Source organism: Hyla sarda, chromosome 4 (genome assembly GCF_029499605.1).
Source record: "Hyla sarda isolate aHylSar1 chromosome 4, aHylSar1.hap1, whole genome shotgun sequence".
Classification (NCBI taxonomy): Eukaryota; Metazoa; Chordata; class Amphibia; order Anura; family Hylidae; genus Hyla; species Hyla sarda.
Window position 1 is genome coordinate 326,790,004 of NC_079192.1, and position 16,199 is coordinate 326,806,202.

The 16,199-nt window shown below is 46.9% G+C and overlaps 1 protein-coding gene across 2 annotated transcripts in view; it reads left to right on the forward strand.

Annotated features, from left to right (window-relative positions):
* Positions 1–2,617: 2,617 nt before the first annotated feature.
* The window catches only part of PRR7 (proline rich 7, synaptic), a 76,785-nt gene continuing 63,203 nt past the window's right edge, over positions 2,618–16,199 (forward strand). Inside the window, exon 1 of one of the 2 annotated variants that reach the window (XM_056575013.1) lies at positions 2,618–2,923. The gene's annotated coding sequence lies outside the window, so the exon portion shown is untranslated. Of the gene's footprint in view, positions 2,924–2,951; positions 3,276–16,199 lie in introns of those variants that run through there. The other variant, XM_056575014.1, reaches the window with a different exon arrangement.

Sequence of the window (16,199 nt, forward strand, 5' to 3'; positions counted from 1 at the left end):
GTGGTGCACTATTCCACTATAAAGAGATACTTGTACAAATATGATCTTCATGGAAGAGTCATCAGAAGAAAACCTCTTCTACGTCCTCACCACAAAAATCAGCGTTTGAACTTTGCAAATAAACATATAGACAAGCCTGATGCATTTTGGAAGCAAGTTCTGTGGACCGAAGAGGTTAAAATTTAACTTTTTGGCCGGAATGAGCAAAGGTACGTTTGGAAAAGAAGGGGAACATAATTTAATGAAAAGAACCTCTGCCCAACTGTTAAGCATGGGGGTGGATTAATCATGCTTTGAGGTTGTATTGCAGCCAGTGGCACAGGGAACATCTCACGAGTAGAAGGAAAAATGGATTCACTAAAATTTTAGCAAATTTTGGATGCTAACTTGATGCCATCTGAGAAAAAGCTGAAGTTAAAGAGAGGATGGCTTCTACAAATGGATAATGATCCTAAACACACCTCGAAATCCACGGGGGATTACATCAAGAGGCGTAAACTGAAGGTTTTGCCATGGCCTTCACAATCCCCTGACCTAAACATAATTGTAAATCTATGGGTAGACCTTAAAAGAGCAGTGTGTGACAGACAGCCCAGAAATCTCAAAGAACTGGAAGACTTTTGTAAGGTAGAATGGGCAAAGATGCCTCAAACAAGAATTGAAAGCCTCTTGGCTGGCTACAAAAATCATTTACAAGCTGTGATAGTTGCCAAAGGGGGCAATACAAGATATTAACTCTGCAGGGTGCCCAAACTTTTGCAGACGCCATTTTTTTGTTTTCTGTTATTTTGAAAGTGTAAATGATGGAAATAAAATCTAATTTTTGTTGACATATTATAAGAATGTCTAATTTGTAATTTGATGCCTTTTTGGAGATTTTTCCATCTTTCCCAAACTTTTAATCCCCACTGTATGTTTACAGGATGGGCATCAATTTTTACCACATTGAATACTACCCTTGTATGCCAACCATGTAGATTCTCTGTTAAATACCGGATTCCTGACAAAAAAGCTTGGTGATATTAGATTCCCTATGGTGGTGTTCTTTTTTGCCACAAATTTACAACCAGATGTTAGAATGTCATTTAAGAAATGATCTTGCTTGAGAATGGAGATATTGTTTTTGATAATATTTTTTATCTGGTTGTATTGTTTAGAAAAGTAATATGCAAGAAGATTAAAATAGAGACAAGGCAACTCACCAAAACTGACGACTGTAGAGCAGTGGTTTATTGGGATATCCAAGCAAAAAATCACAAGTCTATGCAGACAGGCTATCGTGGAGGTGAGGGAGAGTGGAACAGGTGCGGGGACAAGGTAACGTCCATTTCACGTCAAATGACCGTTTCACATCAACGTCCGTTTCACGTCAAATGACGCTTCTTCCGGCCTCCGGCCGGAAGAAGCGTCATTTGATGTGAAACGGACGTTGCCTTGTCCCCGCACCTGTTCCACTCTCCCTCACCTCCACGATAGCCTGTCTGCATGGACTTGTGACTTTTGCTTGTATATCTCAATAAACCCCTGCTCTACAGTCATCAGTTTTGGTGAGTTGCCTTGTCTCTATTTTGATCTTCTTGCATATTACCTAACTATTATAGACATTGAGCACCACGCTGACCTGTGTTAGGCTGGGTTCACACCACGTTTTGTTAAATACGGCTCCTGTATACGGTTGGGAGGAGGGGGGGCGGTGCTTAATCGCGGCGCCCGCACTCAGCCGTATTCGGGAACCGTATTTAATGTATGTCTATGAGCCGACCGGAGTGAACCGCAGCCTCCAGTCGGCTTCGTTTTCGGCCGTATGCGGTTTCTCGACCGTAGGCAAAAACGCGGTCGACCACTTTTTTGCCTGCGGTCGGGAAACAGCATACGGCCGAAAACAAAGCCGACCGGAGGCTGCAGTTCACTCCGGTCGGCTCATAGACATGCATTAAATACGGTTCCCGAATACGGCTGAGTGCGGGCGCCGCGATTAAGCCCCTCCTCCCAGCCGTATACGGGAACCGTATTTAACAAAACGTGGTGTGAACCCAGCCTAAAGCAGTGTTCTTCAACCTGCGGACCTCCAGATGTTGCAAAACTACAATTCCCAGCGTGCCCGGACAGCCAACGGCTGTCCGGGCATACTGGGAGTTGTAGTTTTGCAACATCTGGAGGTCCGCAGGTTGAAGACCACTGGTCTAAAGCATAGATCCCGAAGTCCGTGCGTAGAATTTATCTGTGTGCCTTTTGATAAATTAGGCGCACAATAGACCGGCTTTGGTCTATATTGATGTGGGACATAGACAGCTTTGATAAATCTCCCCCATGAGGTAGAAATGCCTTTCACTGCACTATAAAGTAGGTGCCAGCTGCGACATTCGCCTGACACGTTTTCTATCTGCACATTAGAAGGCTGACTTTGCACTGTGCCCACACACAAGCCGGTGACATATGAGGTGGGCAGCACAGGGTACCCGGGTACCGGGCAGCAGACGGTCCCCATAATAATAATAATGATAAGAACTCTGCTCCCCTCTACACCCCCAGCCGCCTGACACATTGTGCTGCCCGCAAATGTCGTGATTTCCTGGTTACTCTGTTACCATGACAACAGCTGCTAGCAGTGTAATGAATAGGAATCCGGCGACACATGCCAGCACATACAGCGCACGTGTGCCGCACACATAGAGGGGCACTACACCCCCGGGCACTGCCCCCCGAGTGTGCGGAGGGGAGTGAGGGAAGGGAACCCAGGCACCGGGGACACAGACAGAGCATCCCCTCCCTCTGGGGAAAGGGAACCCTATGTGTGGCTGCTGCGTGTGACAGGGACACATAGAGGTAACGTGGGGGGGAGGGGGAGAGAAGCCAGACTGGAGCTAGGTACAACACGGAGGAAGGAAGAAGGACAGGTGCAGACCCGCGCGCAGCCCAGAAGGTAAGAGGCACCGTGCAGGGACTCCTCTCTCCGTCACCGCTCAGGGACTCCCAGCTGCCCCCTGCACTGGTGGGTGGTGGGGCACTGTGTGAGGGGGAGCACCAACCAGCATCACCCCCAGACTACAGCACAGCCCGGGAGGCTGACATCTCCAGCAGCCAAATGTGGAGGAGGGAGCTGGAGGAAGGAGGAAGACAGACTGTCAGCTCGGTGTACCAGGCAACAAAACGCTGGCACCATTCTGTCTGCCCGTCTCCTGCAGAGCTCTGCTTCACCCCAGGTACCAGGGAACCCCTGCAAAGGGAGGGGCGACTGCAAGAGGGGTGATGTGTGGCTGGGCACCCCACCAGAGGTGAGTGGCATCTGGGTGATGGGGGGGATGTGGATGGAATGCCAGGCTAAAGCACTGCATGGAATGCTGCATTCACTACCTGGGTCTCCCTGTTGCTCCTCTGCCTGTGTCAGCTGTGCGGAGCTGTGTCTGTATAGGCAGTAGCCATGGATGTCCCCAGGGTACATTTATAAAGATATGCCTACATGAAAGGGTGACAGCTGGCATCCTGGGCACATGCTGCCCCTATTACAGGGCCCTCTATATACAGTCCTCTGCAGCTTCATGAATGTTATATACGCATTGCACACAGCCTTCCCACATTCTAGATGCATCGTGCAACTATGCAGAAGCTCCTTGTATGATGTATAATATCGTGAGTAATGGCTTTTATGTCTATGATATGATAGGACTGGGTGATGTGGATTATATCGCTGTTATATTGCAGACGCCTTCGCTTCTAACCATCCACAATCTTGTCTTCCCAGACAGCTGGGGTGCTGGGTTGGTTTTGCAGTTGTTTTTTTTAATTTTTATTATAGTTTTTAGACTTTTAACCTGAATTTAACACCTGCAATTTTGGATGCTTATTTTATTTTTTTTTAAGCCAAATTTTAAAGTCATGAAAAGCCCCAAATGGTACAAGGGAATCCGGAAGGAGATTATTTGCAGAGGATGGTTTGGTTGCCCTGTGAAATTGCTGTAAACATAGGACACTGTAGACCGAGATGGCAAAACCCACGGCCACGTGTCAAAGTGCGGCTGTGGGCAACGTGTCATCCGGTGAGTCATGTGACTGCAGTCTGATGGCCCCGGTGTCGTTTGTGTGATCGTGGCAAACATTGTTGGGCATCACCCACGTGCCACGGAAATTTAACAAGAATAGTGGCCAAAGGAAGAAAAAAAAACAATCTAAATTAGGAATTGGCTTCATACTTAGGCGGCTTTGCAATGGGCGTATTGTGGTCGATATTTTTCATCAGAATTTATATGCCAAGATCAAGGGGTGGAATATAAAGAGACATTAACTATTCTGGAACGATCTCTTCTGTATTTTGGACCCACTCGTGGCTTTGAAATACTGATGCAATATGATGTTGCATGAATGTGGCCTTATACAAGTAATATCTACTCTTTTCCTTGTTCAGTATATACTTTGAAAACCATTCAAGAATGAGTTACATGAGACTATTGGTCTAGATGGTTACAGTAAATGATTTGCTATAATGGTTGCAGTGGTAACTGGCCTAGTTGGGTTCACTATAGGACACTTATTTACTAACTGGCGCTTTATATGCCATCTAAAATAATGCAACGCATACGTTCGCCATAACCTGAATTCTACGCCAGCTCATAGCCACAAGAGCAGTGTTTCCCATCCAGGGTGCTTTCAGCTGTTGCAAAACTACAACTCCCAGCAGGGAGCATTTCTGATGTACATTTTAGTAAACCTGTTCGGTAGTGGGACACCACGCCATTTTCTGCTAAGTCCCACCCACTAACTTTAAACAGTGTGAGGAGCTACACAAAAATGACAAAAATTGGGGTAATTTCCTAGTTTGAATATGCAGATTGGCCAATTGGGAAAGGTGATGGGCCAAATAGCTGAGTCTTCCTTAGGCCTCTTTCACATTGCAAAGGGGTTCCGCTATGTGGAGCTCCGTCGGCAATTCCGTCGATTTCAGCAGAGAAAAAAATAGTGCATGCACTGGTAAACTACCTGAACCCATTCAAGTCAGCGTTATTCATCGGCACCCAGAGGAGTCCGTTGTGCTCCGACCCATTTTTGGGGACGGTCCAACGCAAACAAAGAGCCGAACGGACCCTTCCAGGGAAGGAGCACAGTGGCAATGTGAACTTAGCCTTATTCTACCCATGACAGATGAGGGGGCTTTATTATTTTGCCAAAAGCTGTAAAGGTCCCCATATACAATAGAAAAAATCTGTCCATATTGTATGGGGGTCCTCCCGACTTTGGGCCTGCTATGGGTAGTAACTTGTGGTAGTAACTAGTTTCCATTGTGGCATGTTACATCAGATAGGTATTCTAACTCATCTGGCTCAGTAAGTGGCACCTTATGGAGGCACATGGCACGTCTGCAGGTCTGTAATGCTGTGTGCATTATACATTCAGTCCTCAATTCTTTATTCTAAATTGGCTATTTGCATCACTGCCATATGCCAGCATGTAACTGGATTTAGTGACACATCAAAGTTTGATTATTTTTTCCAGCGCTGTCATTGTCATCCGTGTTTGTTAAGATGGGGATGGAGATGCATGACAGTGAAGAGGAGAAGAAAAGAAGTGGCCCTCAATAAAACAAACGGGTTAATTGGTCAGTATTTTGTAAAGGAAGACTGACAGCGAGTTCACCTGCACTTAATCCAAAACACGGGGCTTTAGTGCAGGTGAACTGGATTAACCTTGATCCACGTTCCAGTTCTGGAGATAACCATTATTAGCCTCCGTTGCTACTAGCCGGCTCTGCACAATGGAGAAGGGACCCAACATGTTGGGTACCCCTGGTCCGCCTTAATTGTGCAAAGTTGGCTATTAACAATATAGGCTAATACAATGGGTATCCCCGGAACTGGACTGCGCATCCAGGTTAGTTATACCTCGTTGTAATCCGGTTCATCTGCACTATAACCCTGTGTATTGGGTTTAATGCAGGTGAACCATCTATCACTTATCCTTGAAAACAACTTCCCTCCATTTTCTTTCGAATGCTGGTTGCAGGCTGCAGGGGGTCGTGATGTCACTGGCACGCCCCCTCGTGACATAACCCCCCCCCCCATGCAAGTCTATGGAAGGGAGCAAATAGACTTTCATTGAGGGGCGTGGTATAATGTCACAAGGGAGCGTGCCCGTCACGACCCTCGCAGCCCATACCCAGCGTTCAGAACAAAATGTTCCGAACCCTAGGGCAATGGAGTACCCCTTTAACATATTTGTAAATCACTTTTAATTTACCAATAAATTACTCCTTACTAAAGATGGGAAGGCCTGGAAAAACTATGTTAGTTTTTTAAAGAGTACCTGCCACCAAGTAAAGAAGGATTATGTTCTTCCTTGTCTTTTCCTCTCTTCATCCTGAGTCCCCCTCACTTTCTCTTTCTTAATTTAGTCCATTATTTCTTGAGTTATGCCTTTATAAAGTCTGCTCACTGCCTGTTTTCTGCGGCAGGGGCTTGCTCCTGCCTGCATGATTGACAGGCAGGGAGCGAGAGATATGCAGAGCTGCGCTCATGTCCCGGATTTGTGCCAGTCAGGCACAAGTCCGAAGGCTATGCAGGGCCTGCTGAACGCTACAGAACAGAGACCCCTAATGGTCACTTTTTCAAAGGCAAAAAACTGATGGAAAGATTTATTTTTTTAATGAAGATATATGGCAAAGAGGCATAACATTACATAAGGAATAACATAGCAAAAGTTTTACTTGATGACAGGTATTCTTTCATGGTGATTAATATGCTTATAAACATTGAAAAAAAGTGAAGAAGAAGAAGCACCATGCGTGGCAATTGCCAAGGATTCCAAGATCCACGTGGGTGCTCAGCCCCAGGGCCAGACCCAGGCCCCAAGTAAACAGAGCAAAAATGGAAGAGAGCGGTACTCCAACTTTCCGTGAAAACCCAGTGAGGGTGTATTTATTCACACATCTGCAATACACGCAATGTTTCGGCTCGTCAATAGAGCCTTTCTCAAGCACTTGAGAAAGGCTCTATTGATGAGCCGAAACGTCGCGTGTATTGCAGATGTGTGAATAAATACACCCTCACTGGGTTTTCACGGAAAGTTGGAGTGCCGCTCTCTTCCATTTTTGCTATGTTTATAACATGGTATTCAAATCTTTTTTAAGTTTTCCAATCTCACCTGAAGACAAGCAAATCATGGAATATAATTCAAATACTTAGAATCCAGTTTTTTAACAATGAGAAAAATGCATTTCTATCTTTAGGGGGTGTTACAAAATCTCATTTAAGTCTATGGGATTTTTTGATTATCCGTTATCACCCGTTATAGCCCGTTATGAATAACGGACATTATTTGTGACGGGAGAAAAATTTGTGCATGTAACGTACTATAATGGACCATAACGGACTATAACGGGTGATAACGGATAATCAAAAAATCCATAGACTTGAATGGGATTTTGTAATGCCCGTTTAACGGACGTTTTTAAGGGTTTTCTTAACAGGACATTGTAAGGGGTCTTTAAAATGGAGCAACATATAGTGTGAAAGGAGCCTAGGTATTACACTAGTTAATTGTTCTTGTCCTCTCAGATCAGCCTTAAATTACACTGCTCAAAAAAATTTAAGGGAACACTAAGATAACACATCCTAGATCTGAATGAATGAACTAATCATATGAAATACTTTCATCTTTACATAGTTGAATGTGCTGACAATAAAATCACACAAAAATTATCAATGGAAATCAAATTTATCAACCCATGGAGGTCTGGATATGGAGTCACACTCAAAATCAAAGTGGAAAACCACACTACAGGCTGATCCAACTTTGATGTACTGTCCTTAAAACAAGTCAAAATGAGGCTCAGTAGTGTGTGTGGCCTCCACGTGCCCGTATGACCTCCCTACAACACCTGGGCATGCTCCTGATGAGATGGTCTCCTAAGGGATGCCCTCCCAGACCTGGACTAAAGCATCCGCCAACTCCTGGACAGTCTGTGGTGCAACGTGGCATTGGTGCATGGAGCGAGACATGATGTCCCAGATGTGCTCAATCAGATTCAGGTCTGGGGAACGGGCGAGCCAGTCCATAGCATTAATGCCTTCCTCTTGCAGGAACTGCTGACACACTCCAGCCACATGAGGTCTAGCATTGTCTTGTATTAGGAGGAACCCAGGGCCAACCACACCAGCATATGGTCTCAAAAGGGATCTGAGGATCTCATCTCGGTACCTAATGGCAGTCAGGCTACCTCTGCCAAGCACATGGAGGGCTGTGCGGCCCCCCCAAAGAAATGCCACCCCACACCATTACTGATCCACCTCCAAATCGGTCATGCTGAAGGATGTTGCAGGCAGCAGAATGTTCTCCACGGCATCTCCAGACTCTGTCACGTCTGTCACATGTGCCCAGTGTGAACCTGTTTTCATCTGTGAAGAGCACAGGGCACCAGTGGGGAATTTGCCAATCTTGGTGTTCTCTGGCAAATGCCAAACCATCCTGCACGGTATTGGGCTGTAAGCACAACCCTACCTGTGGATGTCGGACCCTCATACCACGCTCATGGAGTCTGTGTCTGACCCTTTGAGTGGACACATGCACATTTGGGGACTGCTGGAGGTCATTTTGCAGGGCTCTGGCAGTGCTCCTCCTGCTCCTCCTTGCACAAAGGCAGAGGTAGCGGTCCTGCTGCTGGTTTGTTGCCCTCCTCCATGTCTCCTGATGTACTGGCCTGTCTCTTGGTAGTGCCTCCATGCTCTGGACACTACGCTGACAGACACAGCAAACCTACTTGCCACAGCTCGCATTGATGTGCCATCCTGGATGAGCTGCACTACCTGATCCACTTGTGTGGGATGTAGACTCTGTCTCATGCTACCACTAGAGTGAAAGCACCACCAGCATTCAAAAGTGACCAAAACATCAGCCAGGAAGCACAGGAACTGAGAAGTGGAACCACTCCTTTATTGGGGTGTCTTGCTAATTGCCTATAATTTCCACCTGTTGTCTGTTCCATTTGCACATCAGCATGTAAAATTGATTGTCAATCAGTGTTGCTTCTTGAGTGGACATTGTGATTTTACAGAACTGTGATTGACTTGGAGTAACATTGGGGGGTATTTATCAATTTTGCCTGTTGAAAGTTTCTTTTTACCCTTTTTTTTTTCACTTTGGTTTTTGTGGACATGGACCAAATTTATCATTTGGTGCAAGTTGTTAGTAATTTTGGCTCAAATGTTGAAATCAGCTGTTCACAGCACCTTTTACACAGAACTTACCGCCACAGAGGACGCGCATTTTACCCTGTAGAGCAGCCATTTCGGAGTCCCTCCTGCAGTTTATCAGCAAGTGACATGAGTTATTTTCTTTTATGGGGTTTATAGCCACCATGTGAAATGGATTTTATTTTCAACTTGAGTAGTTATTATTATTTTTTGGATACTTTAGTGCAGTGGTCTTCAACCTGTGGACCTTCAGATGTTGCAAAACTACAATTCCCAGCATGCCCGGACAGCCGTTGGCTGTTTTGCAACATCTGGAGGTCTGCAAGTTGGAGACCACTGCTTTAGTGCTTACCTTTCCTGAACCTGTGTGGCCATGTCCAATGCTGGCTCAACGGAGGGTGAAGGTTCCTCAGAGACAACTATGTCGCAGGATAGTATTGAGCAGCCCTGGAGGCGTCGCTGCTTTCACAAAAAATGTTTTTATGTATTTTGATGTCTTTACATTTTCTGACATTGCTAAGTGTGTTTTCCATGTGCAAAATTTCTTGGCGGTGATTTGCGCCCAAAAAAAAAAAACCTAAAGGCGCAAAATTGCGCCAAAGATCGATTGGCGCAAATGATGAATTACTGACTAAAGTTAAAATCACACAGTGGACCGTGTGATTTTGAGAAAGTTGTAAAAATGACAGTGGAGAAGATGAGCCAAACTTTGGCGCAAAAAGACACTGCACCAAAGTATTGCGCCAAAGTTACGTGAAAAAAAACACATATATCCTTTGATAAATACCCCCCATTGTGTTGTTTAAGTGTTCCCTTTATTTTTTGAGCAGTGTACATTTATCTATCTAATCCCTACTAATGTTCTCCATCACAGCTAATCTTTGCCTATTTTCTGAGTCTGGCTGACTATTAAATAGCTTTTTCCTTTCTTCCTCTTAGTAAAATGTTGTGACCAACATCCAGCATTAAAATTATATTAAATTCATAAAACTACTCCACTTGAAAAAAAAGGAAAAATTTTTTTTTTTTTTTAGCCATGGCTTTTAAATGTCTACAGAGTTTTTCATCTCTAAGCCTTACCTCAAAAAAAGCTCTATAATCTTGTCTACTAGGTATCTTCCATCTGCTATCTACTCTCTACTTTCTGTTGTTAGCGGAAATTTGTCTCTATTAACAGCTAGATCAGGACAGAACCCAGGAAGCGGGGGGGGGGGGGGGGGGGGGGCTCAGCGTGTGCTATGTGAAGTGATGGAGACAGCTGAGCTGTGAATCTACAATCTGTGAGCCTGTTTGTCTCCTCTGCTGTGTTCCTGTTTGTCTCCTCCAGAGGATCCACACTTTGCCTGAAAGGCAAATATTTTTTTTTGGCCATTTTACCTTTGAAAATCCCCCTTAAAACAGTGGCCACTAGGGGTCCCCATATCCTCTTCCACACTGCTGTCCCTCTGCAAACTCTCTAACTCAGTCAGAATACAGGAAATGGGGGCGGGCTTAGCACTGTGCTGGCCTGTCAATCACTCTGCAGAGCACATCCCATGAGTCAGTGTGATGAGGCAAAGTTGCAGGCTCTGTTTTTTTGTTGTTGTTTTTGGCTCAGTGATGACAGGTATGCTTTAAGGCTTCTCTTTTATCTCCCACCACCCATAAAGTTCTGGGCAAATATCTCTTGTGTTCTTACTTCTACAGTCATGGCCGTAATTGTTGGCACCCCTGAAATTTTTCAAGAAAATTAAGTATTTCTCACAGAAGAGGATTGCAGTAACACATGTTTTGCTATACACATGTTTATTGTGTGTATTGGAACTAAACCAAAAAAGGGAGGAAAAAAAAACAAATTGGACATAATGTCACACCAAACTCCAAAAATGGGCTGGACAAAATTATTGGCACCCTTTAAAAATTTTGGGAAAATAAGATTGTTTCAAGCATGTGATGCTCCTTTAAACTCACCTGGGGAAAGTAATAGGTGTGGGCAATATAAAAATCACACCTGAAAGCAGATAAAAAGGAGAGAAGTTCACTTAGTCTTTGCATTGTGTGTCTGTGTGTGCCACACTAAGCATGGACAACAGAAAGAGGAGAAGAGAACTGTCTGAGGACTTGAGAACCAAAATTGTGGAAAAATATCAACAGGTTACAAGTCCATCTCCAGAGATCTAGATTTGTCTTTGTCCACAGTGCGCAACATTATTGTTACGCCGAGCGCTCCGGGTCCCCGCTCCTCCCCGGAGCGCTCGCTTCTCTCTCGCTACCGCAGCGCTCCGGGCAGCTCCACTGACCCGGTGCGCTGCGATACCGTCTCCAGCCGGGATGCGATTCGCGATGCGGGTAGCGCCCGCTCGCGATGCGCATCCCGGCTCCCGTACCTGACTCGCTCTCCGTCTGTCCTGTCCCGGCGCGCGCGGCCCCGCTCCCTAGGGCGCGCGCGCGCCGGGTCTCTGCGATTTAAAGGGCCACTGCGCCGCTGATTGGCGCAGTGGTTCCAATTAGTGTGTTCACCTGTGCACTCCCTATTTATACCTCACTTCCCCTTCACTCCCTCGCCGGATCTTGTTGCCATTGTGCCAGTGAAAGCGTTTCCTTGTGTGTTCCTAGCCTGTGTTCCAGACCTCCTGCCGTTGCCCCTGACTACGATCCTTGCTGCCTGCCCCGACCTTCTGCTACGTCCGACCTTGCTTCTGTCTACTCCCTTGTACCGCGCCTATCTTCAGCAGTCAGAGAGGTTGAGCCGTTGCTAGTGGATACGACCTGGTCACTACCGCCGCAGCAAGACCATCCCGCTTTGCGGCGGGCTCTGGTGAAAACCAGTAGTGACTTAGAACCGATCCACTAGCACGGTCCACGCCAATCCCTCTCTGGCACAGAGGATCCACTACCTGCCAGCCGGCATCGTGACAGTAGATCCGGCCATGGATCCCGCTGAAGTTCCTCTGCCAGTTGTCGCCGACCTCACCACGGTGGTCGCCCAGCAGTCACAACAGATAGCGCAACAAGGCCAACAGCTGTCTCAACTGACCGTGATGCTACAGCAGCTACTACCACAGCTTCAGCAATCATCTCCTCCGCCAGCTCCTGCACCTCCTCCGCAGCGAGTGGCCGCTTCTGGTCTACGACTATCCTTGCCGGATAAATTTGATGGGGACTCTAAATTTTGCCGTGGCTTTCTTTCCCAATGTTCCCTGCACTTGGAGATGATGTCGGACCAGTTTCCTACTGAAAGGTCTAAGGTGGCTTTCGTAGTCAGCCTTTTGTCTGGAAAAGCTCTGTCATGGGCCACACCGCTCTGGGACCGCAATGACCCCGTCACTGCCTCTATACACTCCTTCTTCTCGGAAATTCGAAGTGTCTTTGAGGAACCTGCCCGAGCCTCTTCTGCTGAGACTGCCCTGTTGAACCTGGTCCAGGGTAATTCTTCCGTTAGCGAGTACGCCGTACAATTCCGTACTCTTGCTTCAGAATTATCCTGGAATAATGAGGCCCTCTGCGCGACCTTTAAAAAAGGCCTATCCAGCAACATTAAAGATGTTCTGGCCGCACGAGAAATCCCTGCTAACCTACATGAACTCATCCATCTTGCCACTCGCATTGACATGCGTTTTTCCGAAAGGCGTCAGGAGCTCCGCCAGGATATGGACTTTGTTCGCACAAGGCGTTTTTTCTCCCCGGCTCCTCTCTCCTCTGGTCCCCTGCAATCCGTTCCTGTGCCTCCCGCCGTGGAGGCTATGCAGGTCGACCGGTCTCGCCTGACACCTCAAGAGAGGACACGACGCCGCATGGAGAATCTCTGCCTGTACTGTGCCAGTACCGAACACTTCCTGAAGGATTGTCCTATCCGTCCTCCCCGCCTGGAAAGACGTACGCTGACTCCGCACAAAGGTGAGACAGTCCTTGATGTCTACTCTGCTTCTCCACGTCTTACTGTGCCTGTGCGGATATCTGCCTCTGCCTTCTCCTTCTCTACTATGGCCTTCTTGGATTCCGGATCTGCAGGAAATTTTATTTTGGCCTCTCTCGTCAACAAGTACAACATCCCAGTGACCAGTCTCGCCAGACCCCTCTACATCAATTGTGTAAACAATGAAAGATTGGACTGTACCATACGTCTCCGCACGGAGCCCCTTCTAATGTGCATCGGACCTCATCACGAGAAGATTGAATTTTTGGTCCTCCCCAATTGCACTTCCGAAATCCTCCTTGGACTACCCTGGCTTCAACTCCATTCCCCAACCCTGGATTGGTCCACTGGGGAGATCAAGAATTGGGGGCCCTCTTGTTTCAAGGACTGCCTAAAACCGGTTCCCAGTACCCCTTGCCGTGACTCTGTGGTTCCCCCTGTAACCGGTCTCCCTAAGGCCTATATGGACTTTGCGGATGTTTTTTGCAAAAAACAAGCTGAGACTCTACCTCCTCACAGGCCTTATGATTGTCCTATTGACCTCCTCCCGGGCACTACTCCACCCCGGGGCAGAATCTATCCTCTGTCCGCCCCAGAGACTCTTGCTATGTCGGAGTACATCCAGGAAAATTTAAAAAAAGGCTTTATCCGTAAATCCTCCTCTCCTGCCGGAGCCGGATTTTTCTTTGTGTCCAAAAAAGATGGCTCTCTACGTCCTTGCATTGACTACCGCGGTCTTAATAAAATCACGGTAAAGAACCGCTACCCCCTACCCCTCATCTCTGAACTCTTTGATCGCCTCCAAGGTGCCCACATCTTTACCAAACTGGACTTAAGAGGTGCTTATAATCTCATCCGCATCAGAGAGGGGGATGAATGGAAAACGGCATTTAACACTAGAGATGGACACTTTGAGTATCTGGTCATGCCCTTTGGCCTGTGCAACGCCCCTGCCGTCTTCCAAGACTTTGTTAATGAAATTTTTCGTGATCTCTTATACTCCTGTGTTGTTGTATATCTGGACGATATCCTGATTTTTTCTGCCAATCTAGAAGAACACCGCCAGCATGTCCGTATGGTTCTTCAGAGACTTCGTGACAATCAACTTTATGCCAAGATAGAGAAATGTCTGTTTGAATGCCAATCTCTTCCTTTCCTAGGATACTTGGTCTCTGGCCAAGGACTACAAATGGATCCAGACAAACTCTCTGCCGTCTTAGATTGGCCACGCCCCTCCGGACTCCGTGCTATCCAACGTTTTTTGGGGTTCGCCAATTATTACAGGCAATTTATTCCACATTTTTCTACCGTTGTGGCCCCTATCGTGGCTTTAACCAAAAAAAATGCCAATCCCAAGTCTTGGCCTCCTCAAGCGGAAGACGCCTTTAAACGGCTCAAGTCTGCCTTTTCTTCGGCTCCTGTGCTCTCCAGACCTGACCCATCTAAACCCTTCCTATTGGAGGTTGATGCCTCCTCTGTAGGAGCTGGAGCGGTCCTTCTACAAAAAAATTCTTCCGGGCATGCTGTTACTTGTGGTTTTTTTTCTAGGACCTTCTCTCCGGCGGAGAGGAACTACTCCATCGGGGATCGAGAGCTTCTAGCCATTAAATTAGCACTTGAGGAATGGAGGCATCTGCTGGAGGGATCAAGATTTCCAGTTATTATTTACACCGATCACAAGAACCTCTCCTATCTCCAGTCTGCCCAACGGCTGAATCCTCGCCAGGCCAGGTGGTCTCTGTTCTTTGCCCGATTTAATTTTGAAATTCACTTTCGGCCTGCCGATAAGAACATTAGGGCCGATGCTCTCTCTCGTTCCTCGGATGCCTCGGAAGTTGAACTCTCTCCGCAACACATCATTCCTCCTGACTGCCTGATTTCCACTTCTCCAGCCTCCATCAGGCAAACTCCTCCAGGGAGGACCTTCGTCACTCCACGCCAACGCCTCGGAATCCTCAAATGGGGTCACTCCTCCCATCTCGCAGGCCATGCGGGCATCAAGAAATCTGTGCAACTCATCTCTCGCTTCTATTGGTGGCCGACTCTGGAGACGGATGTCGTGGACTTTGTGCGAGCCTGCACTGTCTGTGCCCGGGATAAGACTCCTCGCCAGAAGCCCGCTGGTTTTCTTCATCCTCTGCCTGTCCCCGAACAGCCTTGGTCTCTGATTGGTATGGATTTTATTACAGACCTACCCCCATCCCGTGGCAACACTGTTGTTTGGGTGGTCGTTGATCGATTCTCCAAGATGGCACATTTCATCCCTCTTCCTGGTCTTCCTTCAGCGCCTCAGTTGGCTAAACAATTTTTTGTACACATTTTTCGTCTTCACGGGTTGCCCACACAGATAGTCTCGGATAGAGGCGTCCAATTCGTGTCAAAATTCTGGAGGGCTCTCTGTAAACAACTCAAGATTAAATTAAACTTTTCTTCTGCATATCATCCTCAATCCAATGGACAAGTAGAAAGAATTAACCAGGTCTTGGGTGATTATTTACGACATTTTGTTTCCTCCCGCCAGGATGATTGGGCAGATCTTCTACCATGGGCCGAATTCTCGTATAACTTTAGAGTCTCTGAATCTTCCTCCAAATCCCCATTTTTCGTGGTGTACGGCCGTCACCCTCTTCCCCCCCTCCCTACTCCCTTGCCCTCTGGTTTGCCCGCTGTAGATGAAGTGACTCGTGATCTTTCCACCATATGGAAAGAGACCCAAGATTCTCTTTTACAGGCTTCATCTCGCATGAAAAAGTTTGCCGATAAGAAAAGAAGAGCTTCCCCCATTTTTGCTCCCGGAGACAAGGTATGGCTCTCCGCTAAATATGTCCGCTTTCGTGTCCCCAGTTACAAACTGGGTCCACGCTATCTTGGTCCTTTCAAAGTCTTGTGCCAAATTAATCCTGTCTCTTACAAACTTCTTCTTCCTCCTTCTCTCCGTATTCCTAATGCCTTTCATGTCTCTCTTCTTAAACCACTCATCATCAACCGTTTCTCTCCCAAATTAGTTTCTCCCACTCCTGTCTCCGGTTCTTCTGACGTCTTCTCAGTGAAAGAGATACTGGCCTCCAAGACGGTCAGAGGAAAAAGGTTCTTTTTAGTGGATTGGGAGGGCTGTGGACCTGAAG